The sequence below is a fragment of the Vicia villosa genome, linkage group LG5, assembly GCF_029867415.1.
Source record: "Vicia villosa cultivar HV-30 ecotype Madison, WI linkage group LG5, Vvil1.0, whole genome shotgun sequence".
NCBI classification, from domain to species: Eukaryota; Viridiplantae; Streptophyta; class Magnoliopsida; order Fabales; family Fabaceae; genus Vicia; species Vicia villosa.
In genome coordinates this window covers 133887477-133897302 of record NC_081184.1, presented here as the reverse complement: position 1 = coordinate 133897302, position 9826 = coordinate 133887477, and the positions used below count along the sequence as shown (strand labels likewise).

At 40.2% G+C, this 9826-nt stretch overlaps 1 non-coding gene across 1 annotated transcript; it reads right to left on the bottom strand.

The window, feature by feature from the left end:
- Positions 1 to 258: 258 nt before the first annotated feature.
- On the bottom strand, positions 259 to 365 carry LOC131608316 (small nucleolar RNA R71). The gene has a single exon (XR_009285582.1). It is a non-coding gene; the product is annotated as a small nucleolar RNA R71 (small nucleolar RNA).
- Between the last annotated feature and the right edge of the window lie 9461 nt (positions 366 to 9826).

Sequence of the window (9826 nt, the reverse complement as noted above, 5' to 3'; positions counted from 1 at the left end):
CAAGCTGTTCAACAAAATCAATTCTCTGGAAGCCCTGTAGACGACCCTAACCTCCATTTATCTGTGTTCGTGCAATACGCCGACACCGTCAAAGCTAACAACGTTAGTTCCGAAGCTATTCGATTACGTCTCTTTCCTTTCTCCCTGAGAGATAGAGCTAGAGCGTGGCTTCAATCCCTGCCTTCAAATTCCATAACCACATGGGACGAATTGAAGAGAGTATTCTTAGCGAGATACTTCCCGCCTAGCAAAACTGCTATGCTCAGAGGTCAAATCAACGGATTTACCCAGAAAGATAACGAATCACTCTTCGAAGCTTGGGAACGTTATAAGGACATGCTTAGACTATGCCCTCATCATGGACTCGAACCATGGCTGATCATCCATACCTTCTATGGTGGTCTCTTATATAACACTAAAATGACTATAGATGCCGCTGCTGGCGGAGCATTAATGGACAAGCCTCATGATGAAGCATATAACCTCATAGAGAACATGGCACAAAACCATTACCAATGGGGTGGAGAACGATCCGCTCTAGAGAAAGCCCAAACCAAAGGAGGAATGTACGAAATAAGTGGTATAGACCGCGTTAATGCGAAAGTAGACGCTTTAACTCAAAAGATCGAGAACTTAACCATCACTCCATCAGCCACCGCTGCTGCTGTAACACCTAACTGCGAGATCTGTGGATTGACTGGACATGTAGTTGGCGAATGTCAACTCTTGACTGGAGCCCCATCTGATCAAGTAAACTATGCTCAAGGAAACCCTTATTCTAACACGTACAACCCTGGATGGAAGAACCATCCGAACTTTTCCTATAAAAACAACAATGCGTTGTACGCACCTGGACAAGCACCTGCTGTACCACCTGGCTACCAAAAAGCGCCTGTAGCTGCTCAAAACACCCCTAGGAAGTCGAATCTAGAAATCATGATGGAAAACTTTATAGCTTCCCAACAACAAACCAACAAAGACTTCCTGAATCAAAACATTCACAATAGCGAGCAACTAAAACAACTATCGAACAAAGTAGATGCTTTAGCTACGCATAACAAAATGCTAGAAACTCAAATCTCACAAGTAGCTCAACAACAAGCACCTACCGCTGCCCCTGCTGGCACGTTTCCTGCTCAACCACAACCTAATCCTAAAGGACATGCGAACGCAATAACACTACGAAGTGGAACGAATTACGATGGACCCATTGATCCTAGAACTCAAAACGTACCCGTGTCACAACAAGAGCCAAAGGAAACCCAAAAGACATCAAATGATGACCAAACTGCTAAGACTAAAGAGCACAATAACGAAGTGGAATATGAAAAGGAAAAACCTTATGTTCCACCACCACCTTATAAGCCGCCAATTCCTTATCCTCAGAGATTAGCTAAATCAAAAACCGAAGCGCAATTTAAAAGATTTGTAGAACTTCTGAAACAATTAAACATAACCATACCATTCACAGAAGCCATAACTGAAATGCCTTCGTACGCTAAATTTCTGAAAGAAATCTTATCAAACAAAAAGAAACTCGAGGATAACGAAACCGTGACGCTTACCGCTGAATGTAACGTTATCATCCAAAATAACATGCCTCCAAAACTGAAAGACCCTGGTAGTTTCTCTATACCCTGCGTAATATGTAAAACCATTATAGAGAAGGCCTTGTGCGATTTAGGAGCTAGTGTTAGTTTGATGCCTCTTTCAACCTGTAAGAAACTAAATCTAGGTGAGCTTAAAGCAACGAGAATGTCTCTTCAACTAGCAGACCGTTCAGTAAAATACCATGTAGGAATGTTAGAGAATATCCCTGTTCGTGTAGGTCAATTCTACATCCCAACTGATTTCATCATTATGGATATCCAAGAAGATTCTAACATTCCGATCATATTAGGAAGACCATTTTTAGCAACCGCTGGTGCAATTATAGACGTAAAACGAGGAAAGCTTACTTTCGAAGTAGGAGAAGAGAAAATGGAATTTATCCTTTCCCAATTCCTAAAAGCACCTTCTATAATTGACACATGCTGTTCTGCTGACATAATCGACGAGTGTGTTAATGAAATACAATCCGAGCCAAATAAGGAAACCGAGATCCTAAAAATTCCTATACCGCCAATCCTTGAAGATGACAACTGGCGTGGGGAATATCAAAATAACCACTTGAGTGAATGCTTGGCACTTACTCCTGATCCTATACCTGGACCGAAGAAACCTGCTATAGAACTGAAAACACTACCTACTGATCTTAGATACGAATTCCTAGACGAGGAACTAAACCGACCTGTTATAGTGAACGCCAACTTAGGACAAACCGAAACTGTAAAATTACTTACTGTCCTAAGAAAATACCCAACCGCTTTAGGATATAACATATCAGATTTGAAAGGAATAAGTCCTTCCCTCTGTATGCACCGCATTATGCTCGAAGACGACTGTAAAACATCTAGAGAACATCAAAGGCGGATAAATCCTATTATGAGCGATGTGGTTAAAAAGGAAATCCATAAACTACTAGAAGCCGAAATAATATATCCTATATCCGATAGTAAATGGGTTAGCCCTGTTCACGTCGTACCAAAGAAAGGAGGAGTTACTGTAATCACTAACGCTAAAGGCGAATATGTAGCACAACGTACCGAAACTGGATGGAGAATGTGCATTGACTATAGGAAGTCAAACAAAGCTACCCGAAAAGACCATTTCCCTTTACCTTTCATAGATCAGATGCTCAAACGCCTAGCTAAACACTCGCATTTCTGCTATCTGGATGGATACTCCGGATTTTTCCAAATTCCTATCCACCCTGACGACCAAGAGAAGACCACGTTTACCTGTCCCTATGGTACATTCGCTTATAGACGAATGCCTTTTGGGCTTTGCAATGCACCCGCGACCTTCCAAAGATGCATGATGGCAATATTTGCCGACTTCCTAGATGGAATAATGGAGGTCTTTATGGACGACTTCTCTGTCTGTGGAGGAAGTTTCGAAACATGTTTAGAGAACCTTGAACTGGTACTTAAACGATGCGTAAGCGTAAACCTAGTCCTTAATTGGGAAAAATGCCATTTCATGGTTCGACAAGGAATTGTACTTGGACACATCGTATCCGATAGAGGGATCGAAGTAGATAAAGCCAAAATTGAAATTATCGAAAACCTTCAACCTCCCAAAACCGTTAGAGAAATAAGAAGTTTTCTAGGACACGCTGGTTTTTACCGACGTTTCATTAAGGATTTCTCTAAAATTACAAAACCCTTAACTGAACTACTAATGAAAGACGCTGAATTCATTTTTACCGATAAATGCACTGAAGCATTTCATACGCTTAAACGAGCATTAATCTCTGCGCCAATTATGCAACCCCCCGACTGGAATGAGCCTTTCGAAATAATTTGCGACGCGAGCGATTATGCTGTAGGAGCCGTTCTAGGGCAAAGAAAGGATAAGAAACTACATGTCATATACTATGCGAGTAAAACCCTAGACGAAGCTCAAATGAATTATGCCACGACAGAAAAAGAATTATTAGCTGTCGTATTTGCACTAGACAAGTTCTGTTCTTACCTGGTAGGAGCCAAGATAATCATATACACTGACCATGCCGCCATTAGGTACCTCCTAACCAAAAAGGATGCCAAACCAAGACTTTTGAGATGGATTTTGTTGCTAGAAGAGTTCGACCTAGAAATTAAAGATAAAAAGGGTATTGAAAATGTCGTAGCAGATCACCTCTCTCGATTGGAAAATCTAAAACCTGAACAAGTACCAATTGACGACGATTTCCCTTATGAAAGACTCATCGCTCAATTAGAAGCAAATGAATTCGAACCATACCATCCAAACGCTGAAACCAACAACTTAGCTGAAATAGCTTTAGCCCGCTCTGATACACCTTGGTATGCAGATTACGTAAACTACCTAGCTGCTGGTGTGCTTCCTCCCGATCTAAGTTACCAACAGAAGAAGAAATTCTTCCACGACCTAAAACATTACTATTGGGACGACCCACTCCTGTTCAAAAGAGGCCCCGATGGGATCTTTAGACGTTGTGTACCTGAAGAAGAAATAGGAAGTATAATAACACACTGCCATTCTGCACCGTGTGGAGGACACCATAGCACATCTAGAACCTGCGCCAAAATCCTTCAATCTGGACTTTTCTGGCCTAACCTGTAGAAAGACGTTTACTTTGCTGTAATAAACTGTGATAGATGCCAACGAACCGGAAATATTTCGAGACGTGATGAAATGCCTCAAAAAGGCATTCTTGAAGTAGAAATATTTGACGCCTGGGGAATAGACTTTATGGGTCCGTTTCCATCGTCGATTGGAAATCAATATATACTCGTAGCCGTCGATTACGTTTCAAAATGGATAGAGGCTATCGCTTCTCCTACAAACGATACACGGGTAGTCACCAAACTCTTTAAAAACGTCATCTTTCCTAGGTTCGGTGTGCCAAGATTGGTAATTAGCGATGGTGGTTCCCATTTCATTTCAAGAATACTTGAGAAACTCCTTCGAAAATATGGAGTAAATCATCGAATAGCTACACCATACCATCCACAAACAAGCGGACAAGTAGAAGTATCTAACCGCGAAATAAAACAAATATTGGAGAAAACTGTTGCTATATCTAGGAAAGATTGGTCAACCAAGCTAAACGAAGCTTTATGGGCTTATAGAACAGCTTTCAAAACTCCAATAGGAACTACCCCATTCAAACTCGTTTATGGAAAATCATGCCACCTACCGGTAGAGTTAGAACATAAAGCCTATTGGGCCATTAAAAACTTAAACCTAAACTACACTGCCGCTGGTGAGAAACGACTTCTTGACATAAACGAATTAGAAGAACTTAGACAAGACGCTTATGAAAACGCCAAAATCTATAAAGAGAGAACGAAAAAATGGCACGACAAGCGTATATCTAGGAAATTTTTTAGCATAGGCGATAAAGTACTTTTATTTAATTCTAGACTAAAATTATTTCCTGGTAAGTTACGATCTAGATGGTCTGGCCCTTTCGAAATAACTAACATATTTCCGAGTGGAGCGATAGAAATCAAAGGAGAAACCATAAAGCCTTTTGTCGTAAATGGGCAACGTCTAAAGTATTACCATCATCTCGAACACGATGAAAACATGGAAGTTTTTAAACTTGACGAGCTGCCCGCTCATTTGAAAAAATAGTTTTCTATTTTTAAAATCGTCGAGCTTACGACATAAAACAAAGCGCTTGGTGGGAGACAACCCACATTTATTTATTCTTCTATTTTAATTTATTTTTATTTTTAATCTTTTATTTTCATTTAAACATTCTATTCTATTTTTCATTGTTTTAATTTTAATCATTTTTTACTTTTTCATACATCTTATAATAATTACTATAATTATAACTGCTATCTTAAATTGAGAAAATATTCCTTTTTATAATTATATTTATTATTATAACTTGTTACTTAATTTTTTTTTATTATTTTAAATAAACACTAGCCTAATTCTAACTTAATCTTAATATTTTCAACTTCTAGGTTTTTCTTAACTACTAACTAAGATGCAAGAAGTCGATAATATGGAAGTTGTGTTCCGCGGTAGAGGACAAGAAGCAAGATTTAATAAGCTGGCTGAAAGACAAATGGATTTGACTTGCTACCCTCACCAACCGACTATGGTACGACTTGGTATCGAAGAAAGCGTTTTGCACCTGCTAGACCAAATCGGTTGGACTGGTTCTCACTTGTTCCGCAAGTTTAGTACCTACCGGAAGCTCACTCTGGAATTCTTGAGCTCCCTGACCTATCTTCCCAACAGTGGACAAGGACTGAGAAAAGGAGTCATTCTCTTTAGACTCTTTGGTATGGAATTTAATTTTTGCATCCGAGATTTTGCTGAAATGCTAGAGCTACCTCATGGATCAGATGCATACACTAAAGTAGCTGAAGACAGTCTTGCTTACTGGGAATTGGAAAGATACTGGGGCAAGATCACTGGAAACGACAACCCTGAAGAAAACGAATTCCAATCTGAGAACATCCATAACCCCGCTTTCAGATACTTCCATAAGATCATTGCTCACTACATCTTTGGAAAACTGGATAATGTCACTGAAGTTTCTAGACAAGAGTTATTCATCATGTTCTGCTCCTCTCAGAATCGCCCGGTTAATGCCATCGCATTCATGCTAACAAACTTCGAGCGCATCACGCAAGACAAAGTTTCACCTATTAGGATCGGCGGATTTGTCACTATGATTGCTAATGCTATAGGAATGAGAGTACCTTTGCTTAGATTTACACCTCTTGGTTCCCATAACTCTATGGACATTAACTTCTGCTTTAATCGAGGTATCATCGGTAACCTTAGACCTGATCGGTTTGAATTGCTCATTGACAACAAAGTTTGGTATCAGTTCACCTTACCGAATCCTAGGACGAGTGTGCACAACCCTGCCAACTGGCTTTACTATGGTCAGATTCCTGAGAGAGAACCCTCACCTGAAACTCCTCAAGCTTATGAACATTTTGATGAGGAAATGCATGTATCTGAATTTGAGCCTGAAACACCTCCTGGATACTATGAACCTTTACCTGAAGATGAACCCATTCCTGAGTATGAACCTTTACCTGAAGATGAACCTATACCCGAGTATGAGCCTGAGACTCCTTCTGAAGATTCTGCTGATGAGTACACTGTTGACATGACTGATATCGAGCTCGAGCCACAACAACCCGCTGCATCCACCGCATCGGTGAATCAAAGAATGCCTAATCTGAACACGCACGAGCAAGCCATCAATGCACTACAACAAGATGTACAACATGTGCGCAACGAGCTTCACACTTTGCAAATGCATTTCTTCGATTTCATCGACACCGTCAATGCTCAGTTCGATGAAGTTTTCAAACACATTTATTCTAATGTGCACAACAATAGACGTGGCTAGATGTTACCATTTAGATTATTAGATTTTATTCCTAGTTTTAGTAATTTCTATTCCTAGTTTAAATTCTCATTTTTCTGCACTTTTACATTCTGTTCCTGTCTACACTCAGTACTGGTTTAATGTTAAATGCAATTTTCTATTTATTACTGCTGCTGTGTTTTTACTATATCACTATTAAACTGCTATGCATTCCTGTATACCATATTTTTGCCGTTTATAGTATGATACAATTACACTGTACTGAGCTGTTATTATGTATTAATGCTACTGTCAGAGTTGGTCCACCCTTGCACGCGTGAAAACCCCTTTCCCTAGGATAGGAGACGCACGTCTCCACCTCTGTGGGACCCAACCCCTGCATGCTAAGGACAGGAGACGACCGTCTCCATGCTCTGCTCCCCAGCAGACTGGCTGCCTGAGACGCGCGTCCCCCAAGGCCAGCAGTCTGCACCATTTGACCACGCAAAAAACCATCTTTATTCCCTCTTGAATTTTGAATTTGAATTTCAAAATTCATTCTTCCTCAAAATTCATTCTTCCTCATTCTTCCCCTACTTATTCCATTTAAACACCATAAACATCATTCATCCTCCATCATTCACCTCTTTAACTCTACATCATTTCCCATTTCTCTATTCCATTCAAACTTCAAACACCACCATTAATCCATTTTAATTCTACATTAACCACACCATTTTCAAACCTCACTATAAAACCACACCACCACCACTTTTATTTTTCACAACCTTCATACCATTTCTTTTCTACCATTCTACTATCATTTCTATTTTTCTTTTTCAAACTCACCATGCCTCCACGTTCAATCATCCGTAGTGTGCATCCTGAGAGACCACCCCCTAACCTTAACAATGTTATATTCCGAGAAGACGACAATGATGCTCAAAGAACCAAATACCTCGCTTTCTATGAACGTTCGGTTGTTCCCACAATTTGTGAACACCGAATGTCTGGAAACTCTAGGCCTCATTGATGGTGTCACCCGTTTGTTCACTAAATCTAGCCTACACCATCTTTGTACCGAACTCGTACCTACTTATGAGCCGCTCGTCTTAGAGTTCTTGAGTTCTTTCAATTACGACACTCCTTCTGATCAACCACTCTTAACCGGTAGCATCCAATTTCGGATGTTCAACCGTGAACATACTTTGGATCAAGAAGTTGTGGCTACGTATTTGCACTTTAATACGTCACCAAATGCTCTCCGCACTATCTTTCAAGAACTCAATGGTCGTTCATGGGAACAACACGCCTTCGACCTATGGTTTAATCTCACTGGCGAAGTTCAAACTGGTTGGAGGGCTCTTCATGCTTCTCACATTCAAAACCCCGCTATACGTTATTTTCAACGTGTTTTGGGGCATACTATTTTTGCGAGATCCAACAACCACAAGGTAAATCAACATGAACTATTTTTTCTCTACTGTGCGCTAAACAATCTTCGTTTCAATGCCGCACCGTTTATGCTCCAACACATCCAAGGTTGTGTCAACGCCACCGCTACAAACCCCTTTCTGTTTGGCGGTATTATTACTTCCTTGGCCTGTGCCTTAGGTCTTGGTGATGAGCTCCTTTCACTCTCTCATCTCATGATGCCTGCTCAATCACTCGACCTCACTTATTGCCGTGACTCCCACTTGGTTTCACCCCGCCATGATGGCCGATACACCTTGGTCGTCAACAAAGTTCTGATTCCTTATGTCATCCTTCCGTGCCCCGAAAGAATCAACATCCGTTATGTTCAGCGTTGGAGGCTTATTAAAGACAATCCTCAAGATAACCAACCTGATCATCCTAATGAACCTGTGGATGCAAATGAAGAAGAACTCAACCAAGGACAAGCTGATGACAACCAACCTCCTCAAAACAACCCTCCGCCTATCACTCTTGATGCCATGTATGCTGCAATTCAACGACAAGACCACCTATTTCGAGCTATGCAGACAAATCAAAATGAAACACTGAGACTTATTCGAGAGATGCAACAGGAGAATCGTGCCTATGCTATTAGGAACGAAGGCCAATACACTGAAATTGCTACACAATTGCATGATCTTAACATTCGTGTGAATGGCTCTCCTACTGATAGACGTCGTCGTGTTCATACAAGAGGCGCAAGCAGTTCTCGCAACCGCAACATTGAGGAGTAGTTCTCATGCATTGAGGATACTGCATCATCTTAGTCTGGGGGAGTCGCATTACTTGCTTTAGTTTATTTTCCTTTTCTTTTTCTAGTTTTATTTCCCTTCCTTGTAATGTTTTTTCTAATTCAATAAAGAATATTTATAGAATTTCAAGTGTTATCTTTATAATTCCGTAGTTATTTCAATTTCTTCCATTTTCTTGAGCCATAACAAATTTTTTTGCTCTTAAACGATAAACGCAAAAACCCCACACGTTCGAGAAATACGAAGCTACTTAAACACCAAACGCATAGCAATTGGCTAAGATTTTAGTCAATATCCTTATTGTCCCTACACTCTAAAATCCCCAAGTATGCGTAACCGATTTGAATACCCTTTATACCGAAACCATCGACTTTAATTTTTGAAGTAACCCTTAGTAGTTTATTCTAGCAGTCGGCACCGTCTTAGATACCAACTACGCAGAGAGTCGATGAATATAAGTGTATGATCCTCATAATAATAATTATGTGCTTAACCATAATAAGAAATGTGCCTACTAAGTAAGGTGATCCTCACAAGATCATTTAACCTAACGGTCGCAATTCTCAAATACAAAGAATTTAAAAACTCATTGTTGATTGGTTCAGAAGTCATCTGGTACTGAACTTGGTAGGAAGGACTACTGTCCTATTCCCCACAATCCTCAAATGAGCGCTAAGGAGTA